This window comes from Nerophis lumbriciformis, linkage group LG33, assembly GCF_033978685.3.
Source record: "Nerophis lumbriciformis linkage group LG33, RoL_Nlum_v2.1, whole genome shotgun sequence".
Lineage (NCBI taxonomy): Eukaryota > Metazoa > Chordata > Actinopteri > Syngnathiformes > Syngnathidae > Nerophis > Nerophis lumbriciformis.
The window spans coordinates 16,201,160-16,218,666 of NC_084580.2; the positions used below are offsets into that span (position 1 = coordinate 16,201,160).

Here is a 17,507-nt window from a genome sequence, read left to right on the forward strand (position 1 = left end):
ATCAATTCCACCAATTATTCCGCCTTCATCCCAGATCTGCACCACCTCGTATAATTACAAGGTGTTTGAAGTCCAACCTGAATGTGCTCGTAATATAAGAAAGACTTGAGCAAACCATTTCAGGGCAAGATCGATTCAGCATCAGCAAACGTTAAGGGGCGCATGCTGCACAGGTGAGAAGTGAGTCGGAGTGCAAGAAGGAGAGCGGCGCTCTCAATTTACCAGTCAATTTACGTCTTAGCCGTCACCTGTGGTCGTGGGCTTTGCGGAGCGGCCCCTGCGAATGAGATTACGGCTGCAAGTAACCGAAAGGGCTTCGCCTACACAGGAGCTCAGACAGCACGACAATGATTTAACGCCAATATCTAGACTAATATTTAATTTTAGGCAAGTGTTCTTGCCTCTTGGGAATGACACATTTCAGCGTCTTGTGCCATCGCCAGGATAAAAAAAAAAAAAGTAATTATATATATAAATGAACACAGCCCTGCAAGCTTCATCCTGACACTTCAGCTCTCACGCGAGATGCACGCCATTTGAATGTTCACACCCAACATTCTCTTTGACAGCAATTAGTGATAAATAGCCCTTCTTTGGATGTTCAAGCTTTTGAGTGGGAGCGCATAATTTCCTGTTCACAAGCACCTAACATGAGCACCTGTCAGGATTTAAACACGCTATGGCAGTTACGCCACTAGGTGTGTTTTTTTTTTTGTATGCAACAAATAAAGCAGCAGTTTGATAGTGATGTGAAGTGGCGTAAAATTATGGAAATTGGCTAAAGCGTTGTACAACCACAAGCGGTTAATCCTGTGTGATAAAAGTATATTTATTACCTGCACCAAGGGCTTATTTTTGTCCCCATTGGTGTGGGTTTGTCAGTATGCATCTCTCTGACTGTAGTACAAACCCCGTTTCCATATGAGTTGGGAAATTGTGTTGGATGTAAATATAAAGGGAATACCGTATTTTCCGCACTATTAGCCGCACCTAAAAACCACAAATTTACTCAAAAGCTGACAGTGCGGCTTATAACCCGGTGCGCTTTATATATGGATTAATATTAAGATTCATTTTCATAAAGTTTCGGTCTCGCAACTACGGTAAACAGCCGCCATCTTTTTTCCCCGTAGAAGAGGAAGTGCTTCTTCTTCTACGCAAGCAACCGCCAAGGTAAGCACCCGCCCCCATAGAAGAGGAAGCGCTTCTTCTTCTACTGTAAGCAACCACCCGCCCCCATAGAAGAAGAAGAAGAAGCGCGCGGATATTACGTTTCATTTCCTTTGTGTGTTTACATCTGTAAAGACCACAAAATGGCTCCTACTAAGCGACAGGTTTCCGGTTCATGAAAAGACGCAATCTCTCCATCCGCACACGGACTACTATTTCACAGCAACTGCCTAAAGACTTTCAAGAAAAGCTGGCTACTTTCCGTGCATATTGTAAAAACAAGATAGCTGAAAAAAAGATCCGGCCAGAGAACATTATCAACATGGACGAGGTTCCACTGACTTTTGATATTCCTGTGAACCGCACTGTGGATACAACGGGAGCACGTACGGTGAATATTCGCACCACAGGGAATGAGAAGTCATCCTTCACTGTGGTTCTAGCTTGCCATGCTAATGGCCAGAAACTTCCACCCATGGTGATATTCAAAAGGAAGACCTTGCCAAAAGAGACCTTTCCAGCCGGCGTCATCATAAAAGCTAACTCGAAGGGATGGATGGATGAAGAAAAGATGAGCGAGTGGTTAAGGTAAGTTTACGCGGAGAGGCCGGGTGGCTTTTTTCACGCAGCTCCGTCCATGTTGATATACGACTCCATGCGCGCCCACATCACGCTGGTTTTTAATATATTATTAAAGTTTGACTGACCTATCTGACTGTTTTTTTGACATTCCTTTAGCGCAGTTAGATGCGGCTTATAACACGGGGCGGCTTATAGGTGGACAAAGTTTTGAAATATGCCGTTCATTGAAGGCGCGGCTTATAACCCAGGGCGGCTTATGGTGCGGAAAATACGGTACAATGATTTGCAAATAATTTTCAACCCATATTCAGTTGAATATGTTACAAAGACAACATATTTGATGTTCAAACTGATAAACATTTTTTTTTTTTTGCAAATAATCATTAACTTTAGAATTTGATGCCAGCAACACGTGACAAAGAAGTTGGGAAAGGTGGCAATAAATACTGATAAAGTTGAGGAATGCTCATCAAACACTTATTTGGAACATCCCACAGGTGAACAGGCTAATTGGGAACAGGTGGGTGCCATGATTGGGTATAAAAGTAGATTCCATGAAATGCTCAGTCATTCACAAACAAGGATGGGGCGAGGGTCACCACTTTGTCAGCAAATGCGTGAGCAAATTGTTGAACAGTTTAAGAAAAACTTTTCTCAACCAGCTATTGCAAGGAATTTAGGGATTTCAGCATCTACGGTCCGTAATATCATCAAAAGGTTCAGAGAATCTGGAGAAATCACTGCACATAAGCAGCTAAGGCGGTGACCTTCGATCCCTCAGGCTGTACTGCATCAACAAGTGACATCAGTGTGTAAAGTATATCACCACATGGGCTGAGGAACACTTCAGAAACCCACTGTCAGTAACTACAGTTGGTCGCTACATCTGTAAGCGCAAGTTAAAAGTCGCCTATGCAAGGCGAAAACCGTTTATCAACAACACCCAGAAACGCCGTCTGCTTCGTTGGGCCTTAGCTCATCTAAGATGGACTGATAAAAAGTGGAAAAGTGTTCTGTGGTCTGACGAGTCCACATTTCAAATTGTTTTTGGAAACTGTGGACGTCGTGTCCTCCGGACCAAAGAGGAAAAGAACCATCTGGATTGTTATAGGGTAAAAGTTGAAAAGCCAGCATCTGTGATGGTATGGGGGTGTATTAGTGCCCAAGACATGGGTAACTTACACTTCTGTGAAGGCGCCATTAATGCTGAAAGGTACATACAGGTTTTGGAGCAAAATATGTTGCCATCCAAGCAACGTTACCATGGACGCCCCAAGCTCTATCGTCAGCAACATTTATATCGCACAGCCCCATCACTGTTGACATCAAATACAAACCCCGTTTCCATATGAGTTGGGAAATTGTGTTAGATGTAAATATAAACGGAATACAATGATTTGCAAATCCTTTTCAACCCATATTCAGTTGAATGCACTACAAAGACAAGATATTTGATGTTGAAACTTTTTTTTTGCAAATAATAATTAACTTAGAATGTCATGGCTGCAACACGTGCCAAAGTAGTTGGGAAAGGGCATGTTCACCACTGTGTTACATGGACTTTCCTTTTAACAACACTCAGTAAACGTTTGGGACCTGAGGAGACACATTTTTTAAGCTTCTCAGGTGGAATTCTTTCCCATTCTTGCTTGATGTACAGTTTAAGTTTTTTCGCCTTGCATAGGAGAGTTTTAACTTGCACTTACAGATGTAGCGACCAACTGTAGTTACTGACAGTGGGTTTCTGAAGTGTTCCTGGGCCCATGTGGTGATATCCTTTACACACTGATGTCGCTTGTTGATGCAGTACAGCCTGAGGGATCGAAGGTCACAGGCTTAGCTGCTTACGTGCAGTGATTTCTCCAGATTCTCTGAACCCTTTGATGATATTGCAGACCGTAGATGGTGAAATCCCTAAATTCCTTGCAATAGCTGGTTGAGAAAGGTTTTTCTTAAACTGTTCAACAATTTGCTCACGCATTTGTTGACAAAGTGGTGACCCTCGCCCCATCCTTGTTTGTGAATGACTGAGCATTTCATGGAATCTACTTTTATACCCAATCATGGCACCCACCTGTTCCCAATTTGCCTGTTCACCTGTGGGATGTTCCAAATAAGTGTTTGATGAGCATTCCTCAACTTTATCAGTATTTATTGCCACCTTTCCCAACTTCTTTGTCACGTGTTGCTGGCATCAAATTCTAAAGTTAATGATTATTTGCAAAAAAAAAACAAGTTTATCAGTTTGAACATCAAATATGTTGTCTTTGTAGCATATTCTAACACAATTTCCCAACTCATATGGAAACGGGGTTTGTAGAAAAATAATAATAATATTATAAGTGGCAAACCTCCCACCCTGTATTTATTTCTATTTTAAGAGCTGCTTTGAAGGTGTAATTATTTCCACTCTGACAGAATCAGTTGGTCAGTAGACTTGCCGATGATTGTCAACAATTTAACAAAATAACTTGTTACTAGACTATCCATCCGTCCATTTTCTATCGCGTGTCCCTCTCAGCGTCTGCGGTGCTGGAGCCTATCCAAGCTGCACTCGGGCGGAAGGCGGGGTACACCCTGGACAAGTCGCCACCTCATGGCAGGGCCAACACAGATAGACAGACAACATTCACACACTAGGGTGAAGTTAGTGTTGCCAATCAACCTATCCCCAGGTGCATGTTTTTGGAGGTGGGAGGAAGCCGGAGTACCCGGAGGGAACCCACGCAGTCACGGGGAAAACATGCAAACTCCATACAGAAAGAACCCAGGACCTTTGTATTGTGAGGCACACACACTGTACCACCGTGCTGCCCACTAGTCTATACTGTGAGTTTTAATTTGACATCATTTAGTGCAGTGTTGTAAGTGTACACTTTGGACGGAAATCGTTCTGGCTATGTTTAAATGCTAAGAGTAGAGAAACACCCGTTTTAATTATTTACATTGAGGATTTATAGTGTAAATGGTGGCGTTCATCCTGTAACTGATCTTCAAATGTTTATGTTGGCAAGCCTAACAAAACCAAATAATGTCGATATGGTAATCTGCTCTGAAGGTATGATTGCTCCTGGCCTGAAAGCTTCACTTGTCAGGAGAGTTCCTGCCGATACTCGCCAATGATTTCCTTCTTTGCGTCGTTAGCGTGTTGGCCCTGCGACATACTTGCCAACCTTGAGACCTCCGATTTCGGGAGGTGGGGGGCGTGGTCGGGGGGTGGGGTTGGGGGTGGGGGCGTGGTAAAGAGGGGAGGAGTATATTGACAGCTAGAATTCACCAAGTATTTCATACATACGGTGTATATGTATATATATATATATATATATATATATATATATATATATATATATATATATACATATATATATATTTATATCCTGAAACTATGCAAACAACACTGTGTTAGATAAGTGATACTTCAAACTTGCATAAATAAATCTTAAGGAATATAAGATAACTTAACTCAAAATGTAATTAATAAAATGCTAAAGTTGTTGATAAACAAGCAATTATTTTAATAATTAAATATGGTCATTTTAAATGAATTATTATGATCATTTAAAATTAATTATTTCAAATATGTTTATTTTAATGTATAATTCTATGGCTGGATGTAATAAGGAGTCAGAAAAAATAAAAATAAAAATACAATTAATTTTGATGTTTTTAGCAAAACATAGTAAACATTTATTCATCTATTTTTTTATTTATTAATAAATATATTTATATTTAGGTAAGATAAACATAATAATACAATTTATCTCTAGTCTGGATGATTTAGTTCTTCTCACCCTGTTGTCCTCCCGTCTGAAAAAAAGGTGTCCTCACTCAGGTCCGCATGGAGCTGGAGGGGGCGTGGCCTCCAGCTCCGGCTGAAAATCGGGAGTTTTTCGGGAGAATATTTGTCCTGGGAGGTTTTCGGGAGAGGCGCTGAATTTCGGGAGTCTCCCGGAAAATTCGGGAGGGTTGGCAAGTATGCCCTGCGATGAAGTCACGACTTCTCCAGGGTGTACCCTGCCTTTTGACCTAACACAGCTGGGATAGGCTGCAGCGCCCTTGTGGCCCCCAGAGGGACAAGCGGTAGAAAATGAATGGATAGCATAGCTAAAACTCTTTGAGAGGCAATGAAACACGATTCACAGGCAGCACACCTACCTTCGCACTAATGTATATAATTGAACGTTTCGATTGATTGAACAAGTACTTTGTCTTCGTACGGTCCTCCATTTAACTTGATGTTGATTTGGCGTTTCAAGGACCCTGAATTTTCCCCTGCTTCCTCAACTCGCAATCCTTCTTCATGATGTCAGCGTTGCATTCAATCAATTGAGGTAGATGGTTTTGTTGGTGAACTTCATGATGATGACAAGTGTGATGTGGTTTTTGCGAGATATTGGAACTAAGGCCGACATGGAACTAACCCCGTTTCCATATGAGTTGGGAAATTGTGTTAGATGTAAATATAAACGGAATACAATGATTTGCAAATCCTTTTCAACCCATATTCAATTGAATGCACTACAAAGACAACATATTTGATGTTCAAACTCATAAACTTTATTTTTTTTTTGCAAATAATAATCAACTTAGAATTTCATGGCTGCAACACGTGCCAAAGTAGTTGGGAAAGGGCATGTTCACCACTGTGTTACATTACCTTTCCTTTTAACAACACTCCGTAAACGTTTGGGAACTGAGGAGACACATTTTTTAAGCTTCTCAGATGGAATTCTTTCCCATTCTTGCTTGATGTACAGCTTAAGTTGTTCAACAGTCCGGGGGTCTCCGTTGTGGTATTTTAGGCTTCATAATGTGCCACACATTTTCAATGGGAGACAGGTCTGGACTACAGGCAGGCCAGTCTAGTACCCGCACTCTTTTACTATGAAGCCACGTTGATGTAACACGTGGCTTAGAATTGTCTTGCTGAAATAAGCAGGGGCGTCCATGGTAACGTTGCTTGGATGGCAACATATGTTGCTCCAAAACCTGTATGTACCTTTCAGCATTAATGGCGCCTTCACAGATGTGTGGTTACCCATGTCTTGGGCACTGATACACCCCCATACCATCACAGATGCTGGCTTTTCAACTTTGCGCCTATAACAATCCGGATGGTTCTTTTCCTCTTTGGTCCGGAGAACACGACGTCCACAGTTTCCAAAAACAATGTGAAATGTGGACTCGTCAGACCACAGAACACTTTTCCACTTTGTATCAGTCTATCTTAGATGAGCTCAGGCCCAGCGAAGCCGACGGCGTTTCTGGGTGTTGTTGATAAACAGTTTTCGCCTTGCATAGGAGAGTTTTAACTTGCACTTACAGATGTAGCGACCAACTGTAGTTACTGACAGTGGGTTTCTGAAGTGTTCCTGAGCCCATGTGGTGATATCCTTTACACACTGATGTCGCTTGTTGATGCAGTACAGCCTGAGGGATCGAAGGTCACGGGCTTAGCTGCTTACATGGAGTGATTTCTCCAGATTCTCTGAACCCTTTGATTATATTACGGACCGTAGATGGTGAAATCCCTAAATTCCTTGCAATAGCTGGTTGAGAAAGGTTTTTCTTAAACTGTTCAACAATTTGCTCACGAATTTGTTGACAAAGTGGTGACCCTCGCCCCATCCTTGTTTGTGAATGACTGAGCATTTCATGGAATCTACTTTTATACCTAATCATGGCACCCACCTGTTCCCAATTTGCCTGTTCACCTGTGGGATGTTCCAAATAAGTGTTTGATGAGCATTCCTCAACTTTATCAGTATTTATTGCCACCTTTCCCAACTTCTTTGTCACGTGTTGCTGGCATCAAATTCTAAAGTTAATGATTATTTGCAAAAAAAAAAAAAGTTTATCAGTTTGAACATCAAATATGTTGTCTTTGTAGCATATTCAACTGAATATGGGTTGAAAATGATTTGCAAATCATTGTATTCCGTTTATATTTACATCTAACACAATTTCCCACTCATATGGAAACGGGGTTTGTATACACGAGGCAGTCAGAAATCATGTGTACATGTTTGTTCCATCATGCTCCAGCATTTTTTTTCGGTGCAAAAACAGTAGTAACATTGCCTTCTCCACTGAATTTGGTTGTTAGCTACACTATATGTCTAAATAAGTCTAAGTCTAAAAAAAGTGGATTACACTTTGTCAGGCCTCTGCCTTCACACCTGTACAACTTGGTTGTCCCACCTAAAGAGTAAGGCCCCGTTTACACTAAGCCGGATAAGGCTATCCAGGGTAAATCACACCTAACCTTATCCGTGTCCACACACAACAATGCCACCGTTTAATATTTGTAGTCAAACACTGCCTAAATCACATCCACGGGAGGAAGGGACGAAGTTTTTCGGTAGGTAGAATCACAGCTGACATTTGAAAGTTCTCTTGCCGTCTGAGATGTGTTGTATCCGAAATAGCTACAATCGCCCGTTGCCTTCTCTTAAAGGGGAACATTATCACAATTTCAGAAGGGTTAAACCATTAAAAATCAGTTCCCAGTGGCTTATTTTATTTTTCGAAGTTTTTTTCAAAATTTTACCCATCACGCAATATCCCTAAAAAAAGCTTCAAAGTGCCTGATTTTAACCATCGTTATATACACCCCTCCATTTTCCTGTGACGTCACATAGGGATGCCAATACAAACAAACATGGCGGATAGAACAGCAAGGTATAGCGACATTAGCTCGGATTCAGACTCGGATTTCAGCGGCTTAAGCGATTCAACAGATTACGCATGTATTGAAACGGATGGTTGTAGTGTGGAGGCAGGTAGCGAAAACGCAATTGAAGAAGAAACTGAAGCTATTGAGCCATATCGGTTTGAACCGTATGCAAGCGAAACTGACGAAAACGACACGACAGCCAGCAACACGGGAGAAAGCGAGGACGGATTCGACCCCTCATTTTACCCCTCAGGTAAAATGTCAAAAGAGTTCAAAAACGTTGAATCAATCAAAAGCTCCTTCGATTCGGTCCTTCCTCATAGTTTACCAGGAATTGATTTACGTGGACCCCGACCGACTTAAACAAGTTGAAAACCTTATTCGGGTGTTACCATTTAGTGGTAAATTGTACGGAATATGTACTGTACTGTGCAATCTACTAATAAAAGTTTCAATCAATCAATCAAGAATTGTTAAATTGCACGTATTTAACAAAGAACGAGTCTTACTCTAAATCAAAATGGATAGCTACACTACAAGAAATTCTGACCATTCTAGTGCTATTCTTTGTTGTATGGACTATAGTGTGCACTTTGATCTGATTAGTAATAATTAAAAAAATCCACCGTGAACTAAAAGAGAAAGAACACTTATCTTAGCTAGTGATATTTTGGGCCTTCAAAGTTTTATAATTTCTAACAAAAAATAAATAATTTCAACTCTGCAGCACATCATCTCTAAAGTCATGCATAATAAAGAACGTACTTATTCAACAAATCGGGACCAAGAGTTCCCGCTCAAAGCGAGAAACATGAAAATCTACACTAATTAGTCTCCTTGTACTGAGCACTGAAATCAAATAGGGATGTAAATGAGACGCTAATAAATGGCAATGTAATGAAGAGCTTCTTTAAGAGATTATCATGCACTAGTTTTGCCATGTTTAGCCCACCAGGCTCGCTGTCCAATGTAAAAATGTCTTAACATCTCTTGAGATGTTACATGATAAACCCCTATTAATGATGAACACAGCAAACTACTTTGTTTGGTTATCACTTAATGAACAAATCCTGGGTGACTTATTAATTGGACACAGATCGAAGGCGAAGCCACTTCGTCCTACAAATGGCACCTCAGCCAATCTCTTCCAAATGAGCATCAGTGATTGTGTGTCCTGATACACAGTACCGTAGTAAGAGGTGTTTTGGGTTATTGTGCTGACCGAGATTAGATCTGGCAGATGTACTGAGTGAATAACATCAAAACTTTTAATTTTTTTTTTTACTCCATGTGGGTTAATGCTATGAGACTACAGTCTTTGGTACGGCGTTTTCCTCCCATGGTCAAAATGAGACTAACTGTAGACTTGAATTTTTCCATAAGCGTAAATGTGAGTGCTATTGTTTGTTTGTCTCTATAGTATGTGCCTCGTGACTGACTGGTGACCAGTTCAGGGTGTACCATGTTTCTCAGCCTATAAGTCAGCTGGGATAGGTCCCAGCTTACTCAACATAATAAGTGGTAGAAAATTAACGATTCGAAGAAAAGTTCTTTCAGATCTTAAACACGTGGGGGGAAAACCCCAAAAAAGAGAGTCTCATGCAGTGGTTCTTAACCTTGTTGGAGGTACCGAACCCCACCAGTTTATATGTGCATTCACCGAACCCTTCTTTAGTGAAAAAAATAAATAAAAAAATTCCAATTCAAGACAAAGTTATATGTTTTTGGTAACACTTTAGTATGGGGAACATACTCTAAGTAACAAAGACTTAATTTAGAGTTATTTGGACACTAGGGGAACACATTCTAAGTAATAAAGACTTAATTTTGAGTTATTTGGTTAGGGTTAGAGAGTTAGGGTCAGGGTTAGAGGGTTAAGGCTATAATAAGGCATACTTGCCAACCTTGAGACCTCCGATTTCGGGAGGTGGGGGGTGGGGGGGCGGGGGCGTGTCTAAGAGGGGAGGAGTATATTTACAGCTAGAATTCACTGAAAGTCAAGTATTTCTTATATATATATATATATATATATATATATATATATATATATATATATATATAAGAAATACTTGACTTTCAGTGAATTCTAGCTATATATATATTTATTTTATTATATATATATATATATATATATATATATATATATATATATATATATATATATATATATATATATATATATATATATATATATATATAAATAAAATAAATACTTGAATTTCAGTGTTCATTTATTTACACATATACACACACATAACACTCATCTACTCATTGTTGAGTTAAGGGTTGAATTGTCCATCCTTGTTCTATTCTCTGTCACTATTTTTCTAACCATGCTGAACACCCTTTCGCAGGTACCCAGAAAGGTTTCGAGTACCACCAAAAAAACTGAATCTCTGAAGACAGTATAAAAATCTGTGTTAAAGGTGTACAAATACTGTTTGTATAATAAGCATGTTATTGTTTACAAATGAGGGTTAAGAGTTCAGTACTAAAAAAAAATAGAATGTGGCTTAAGTACTGTTTTTTAATTGAGCTGCTGTGCTATATTTGTTTGTTGCCATCTCCTGGTGAATGTTGGCTATAGCGTACTGGGGTTACTTTTTGGTTGGCCAACGATTTATGTGGTGTTGCGCACCTGACGTCAAGTGTGTGAGTCTGTTCTGAAGTCTACAGTAAAGAGACGTACTTCATCACCTCGCCTGTTTATTGCCTCCAACTCAATATATTACAACAACATTGCTGTTTACGGCAGACAAACTGCTTTACGGTAGAATAAAACATGACTGCTGTTGTTGGGTTTTGTTACCGCGCTGGGAGGACGTTAATGAAACTGCCTAACAATAAACCCACATAAGAAACCAAGAACTCGCCCTCGATCATTCTACAGTTATAACGTGTTTGGGCAGGCATGCTGTTTATATTGTGGGAAAGCGGACGTGAATACAGGCTGTTGACACGTCACTCAGGTCCGCATGGAGCTAGAGGGGGCGTGGCTTCCAGCTCCGCCTGAATTTCGGGAGATTTTCATGAGAAAATTTGTCCCGGGAGGTTTTCGGGAGAGGCGCTGAATTTCGGGAGTCTCCCGGAAAATCCGGGAGGGTTGGCAAGTATGTAATAAGGTCATGCCGAATAAGGCATTAATAAGTACTTAATAATGACTAGTTAAGAGCCAATATGTTACTAATTTGCATGTTAATAAGCAACTAATTAATGGTGAATATGTTCCCCATACTAAAGTTTTACCATGTTTTATTACTGGTGCACAAAATGAACCGTGCATGAACATCACCTTGTTCAAAGAACAAAACCAACACAGTGCATAAACTCACAACAAATTACACACCTGCAAACCAGTCAGCTGTTGCCGTATCCGTTATACGCCGATATGGAGAAGTTTGTATTTACACGATGAGTCGGATGTGTTTTGACCTCCGCCGAACCCCTGAGGCCGACTCACCGAACCCCTAGGGTTTGATCGAACCCAGGTTAAGAACCAGTGCTCTAATGTCTCTGTCAAATGTCATCATATTAGGATGGAAATTGTTGAGCTTATGTAGCCACCTCTTGCCCAAAAGTCAGCTGGGATAGGCTCCACCATAAGCGGTAGAATCAAGTTCCTTACAGATCTGATCCAGATTGTACTTGTACTGATACTTCTACCATAACTACTGGGACTTATTGTCTTGTAATTAATGTACATCAGAGCTATTCAAATTGTTGTATTTTTTGTATTTAGTGTATTAGATTCAGCAACTAGTGTTTGGATCCCACTGTACGCAATATCTGAAGAGCATGGAAAAAAGCATTTCACTGTGGTGTATTCTGCATGTGACGAATAAAACCCTTGAACCTTGATTGTGCTCGGAAAACCCAATTAAACATGTCCTGATCCTTACGTCTATGTTAAATGTCATCTGATCAGGATAAAATTGTTGAGAAAAGGTGGGCTCCCGTTACATTTAGTTCCGTAGTTCATTTACGCCGGGAAGAAACCGTCTTTTTCATATTCAGATCCAAAATCGAAACCAGTTCACTAATTGATTTCAGAGTGACAAATGTTTAAAAGTAGAGATGTCCGATATTATCGGCCGATAAATGCTTTAAAATGTAATATCGGAAATTATCGGTATCCGTTTCAACTTCCCGATATTCCCGGGAGACTCCTGAATTTCGGTGCCCCTCCCAAAAATCTCCCGAGGCAACCCTTCTCCCGATTTTCTCCCGATTTCCACCCGGACAACGTTATTGCGGGCGTGCCTTAAAGGCACTGCCTTTAGCGTCCTCTACAACCTGTCGTCACGTCCGCTTTTCCTCCATACAAACAGCGTGCCGGCCCAATCACATAATATATGCGGCTTTTACACTCACATAAGTGAATGCAAGTCATGCTTGGTCAACAGCCATACAGGTCACACTGAGGGTGGCCGTATAAACAACTTTAACACTGTTACAAATATGCGCCACACTGTGAACCCACAGCAAACAAGAATGACAAACCCATTTCGGGAGAACATCCGCACCGTAACACAACAGAACAAATACCCAGAAGCCCTTGCAGCACTAACTCTTCCGGGACGCTACAATATACACCTCCCCGCTACCACCAACCACCCCTCCTCAGGTATGTTTAAAAAAAATAAAAAATAATGCACTTTGTGAAAGTCAAAGTATAGTATTTCTCATACTTGTAGTGGGTATTAGGATTATCTCAGGGAGAGCATGTCCCAAATTCCAAGCTGCTGTTTTGAGGCATGTCAAAAAGAATAATACACTTTGTGACTTCAATAATAAATATGGCAGTGCCATGTTGGCATTTTTTTCCATAACTGGAGTTGAAGTTGTTCTCTTATTTTGGAAAACCTTGTTTTTCATTGATTGAAACTTTATTTAGTAGATTGCACAGTACAGTACTGTGGGGAGGCGGGGCCGGCGGACCAACGGCGCCCGCTTCAAGATGGTGGCGAGGAGGCGTGGACGAGCGAGCGGCAAGGCGGGGCGCGCTGGGAGCGACGCCGCAATCAGCATAAGGTGCGTGTAACACGCAGCTGTGGACAGTGCAATCACCCTCTCGAACCGTATAAGAGGGCGAGAGACGTGAACATCGGGAGGAGACGGAGAAAAGGTAGCTGCTGAAAAGCACGCCAAAGGCGACGTGCTGCTGAAAAGCAGACGGCGGACGGGAGGAAACCATCCCCTGCTACCACGCGAACGACGGCGACGTGCTGCTGAAAAGTAGACGGCGAACGACGGCGATGTGCTGCTGAAAAGCAGACGGAGGACGGAAGGAAACCATTCGTGTGCTCACGTAAGAAAAGGCAGCTGCTGAAAAGCACGCCAAAGACTCTGTTCCTGAAAAAATAAAGAAGTCTAAACCACCCCTCCTCAGGTATGTTTAAAAAAAAATAATAATAATGCACTTTGTGAAAGTCAAAGTATAGTATTTCCCATACTTGTAGTGGGTATTAGGATTATCTCAGGGAGAGCATGTCCCAAATTCCAAGCTGCTGTTTTAATCTTACTTATCTCAACATATGAAATGTAACTTACTTCACCAATTATTATTTATTTACTTATTTTTATTGTGATTACTTATGGAGTATATTGTGAATAAATTGAGAACAGGAAGTGAACAAAAGTTTTAGCAACTGTTATGTAAAAGAAAAGGGGTAGGATTAAATAAGCTCTGCTTCTTCCTACTCCTTTTCGAACATGTTATAAAGAGAAACTGGAGATTGTGATGTATCATGTTGTATGATTGCATGTTCGAAATAAACTCAAACTCAAACTCAAACTGAAACTCTCACGACAATGTCTTCCCTGGAATGGTCCTGAGAACCCGCACGGCAGTAAGCACTGCCACAAGTACATATTCCGTACAATTGACCACTAAATGGTAACACCCGAATAAGTTTTTCAACTTGTTTAAGTCGGGGTCCACGTTAATCAATTCATGGTAAAGTTACATTGTTTAATGCATCCAGCGGGGCATCACAACAAAATTAGGCATAATAATGTGTTAATACCACCACTGTATATATCGGTATTGGTTGATATCGGAATCGGTAATTAAAGGGGAACATTATCACAATTTCAGAATTAAAACCATTAAAAATCAGTTCCCAGTGGCTTATTATATTTTTTGAAGTTTTTTTCAAAATTTTACCCATCACGCAATATCCCTAAAAAAAAGCTTCAAAGTGCCTGATTTTAACCATCGTTATATACACCCGTCCATTTTCCTGTGACGTCACATAGTGAAGCCAACACAAACAAACATGGCGGAAAGAACAGCAAGCTATAGCGACATTAGCTCGGATTCAGACTCGGATTTCAGCGGCTTAAGCGATTCAACAGATTACGAATGTATTGAAATGGATGGTTGTAGTGTGGAGGCAGGTAGCGAAAACGAAATTGAAGAAGAAACTGAAGCTATTGAGCCATATCGGTTTGAACCGTATGCAAGCGAAACCGACGAAAACGACACGACAGCCAGCGACACGGAAGAAAGCGAGGACGAATTCGGCGATCGCCTTCTAACCAACGATTGGTATGTGTTTGTTTGGCATTAAAGGAAACTAACAACTATGAACTAGGTTTACAGCATATGAAATACATTTGGCAACAACATGCACTTTGAGAGTGCACACAGCCCAATTTTCATCAATTAATATATTCTGCAGACATACCCTCATGTCAGCAGGCCAGGGAAGCTAGGGTCGATATTCTTCTCTTGATCATCTTCGGGACGGTGTGAGCCAAGACATCCAGGGGGTTTAGCTCGCTCGTCTGCGGGAACAAACTGCCGCCATCGCTTGCCGTGCTACCGAGGTCCTTTGTCCCTGAATTGCTCACACACTCCGGCAGATTCAATGGGGGTCTGGCGGCAGATTTCTTTGACTTTATCGTTGGAAATACATCTGCTTTGAGTGTCGCAGGATATCCACACATTCTTGCCATCTCTGTCGTAGCATAGCTTTCGTCGGTAAAGTGTGCGGAACAAACGTCCAATTTCTTGCCACTTTCGCATCTTTGGGCCACTGGTGCAACTTGAATCCGTCCCTGCTCGTGTTGTTACACCCTCCGACAACACACCGACGAGGCATGATGTCTCCAAGGTACGGAAAACAGTCGAAAAAACGGAAAATAACAGAGCTGATTTGACTCGGTGTTTGAGAAAATGGCGGATTGCTTCCCGATGTGACGCCACGTTGTGACGTCATCGCTCCGAGAGCGAATAATAGAAAGGTGTTTAATTTAATTTAATTTAATTCGCCAAAATTCACCCATTTAGGGTTCGGAAATCGGTTAAAAAATATACCGGTATGGTCTTTTTTCTGCAACATCAAGGTATATATTGACGCTTACATAGGTCTGGTGATAATGTTCCCCTTTAAGAGTTGGACAATATCTGAATATCGGATATCGGCAAAAAAGCCATTATCGGACATCTCTAATTAAAAGTTTTGGCGCTCTACGATTGCAACTGACTGAGAATTCCTTCCTTATTTACAACAAAAAACTCAACACTCCTAAACGTCCCCATTACTTTTATCAACACCAGGAACGGATGACAAGCTATTGTGTAGTGTGTATGTGGTGACGGGAAACAACATGACTTTCCAGTCTCTTCCTCCCTCGATTGTGCCCAATTTCCCCCCTCCCCCCATGTGTCTGTCTCTGTAGATTGAAATAGACATTTTAAACTTAGGACAGCACACGCCTGCTTTCTGTGTGCAGCAGATGTTCTATGCAGCCTATCAGACAAGCAGCAGCTGATACCCTGGACGGTTGAAGTGACTGACAGGTTTGCGCGTGACTGGTGTGTGTGTGTTTGTATGTGTGTGTGTGTGTGTGTGTGTGTAGACGGGGGCTTGCTTTGCCTACAGCAAATCAATGTCCCCCCTCAAGGGAGCGTGGAACCTCAGAGATAGCGAGACTGAGAGGCACAGAAAGACACTGAGGCAACTAAACCTAGGTCAACTGTTATTTTGTCTTGTTTTTTTGCCCTCTCCTTGGTCTCTTAAAGATTTCACACAGTCCCAGGCAGACCTGAAAACGATCTGTAAGGCGATATCAGCGTGGATGTTGAACAGCACAGTGGGTAGTTCGCAGCTGCCTGCAGTTACAAGTCTATGGAGTCGATGAACTCAGACAACGCTTCATTATGTAGTCTATCACTGTCAAAAACAACAGTCAGTAATCATTACCATGCTGTTTTTTTGGAGAAATGTCTTAATAGTGTGACTGTCTGACAATGTGCTATCTCTCTTCGTCCTTTCTGTAGCGGCAAATTCCGCCTAATACCAGGTGGCAATCCAAACATGTGACTTGACCGGGAAGAAGATCATGTCGACTACTGCGTCTGCGAGCTCGATAAAATGTTATTTCAATGGGGAAGTTTATCACAGACCTATGTAAGCGTCAATATATACCTTGATGTTGCAGAAAAAAAGACCATATATTTTTTTAACCGATTTCCGAACTCTAAATGGGTGAATTTTGGCGAATTAAACGCCTTTCTATTATTCGCTCTCGGAGCGATGACGTCACGAAGCAATCCGCCATTTTCTCACTTTCGTCGGTGTGTTGTCGGAGGGTGTAACAACACGAACAGGGACGGATTCAAGTTGCACCAGTGGCCCAAAGATGCGAAAGTGGCAAGAAATTGGACGAAATTTGTTCAAAATACGAGGGTGTGGGGAAAGCCGACGAAATGGTCAGTCGTTTGTTCCGCACACTTTACCGACGAAAGCTATGCTACGACAGAGATGGCAAGAATGTGTGGATATCCTGCGACACTCAAAGCAGATGCTGACATCAACTCCAAAACTGGACAGATCAGCTTTTAGGAAAAGAGAGCGGATGAGGGTATGTCTACAGAATATATTAATTGATGAAAACTTTATTCATTACTCGCGGTTTTACGTAAATTATTATACATATACTGTGTTTACCAATAATTTAGCTTAAAAACATTTAAATGCAGACAGCCCTGAAATGGGCTGTCTGCACTCTCAAAGTGCATGTTGTTGCCAAATGTATTCCATATGCTGTAAACCTAGTTCATAGTTGTTAG

At 41.3% G+C, this 17,507-nt stretch overlaps 1 protein-coding gene across 3 annotated transcripts in view; it reads right to left on the reverse strand.

The window, feature by feature from the left end:
• ccser1 (coiled-coil serine-rich protein 1) overlaps positions 1 to 17,507 on the reverse strand; it is a 397,790-nt gene that overhangs the window by 281,342 nt on the left and 98,941 nt on the right. The gene's annotated exons all lie outside the window — the stretch shown is intronic.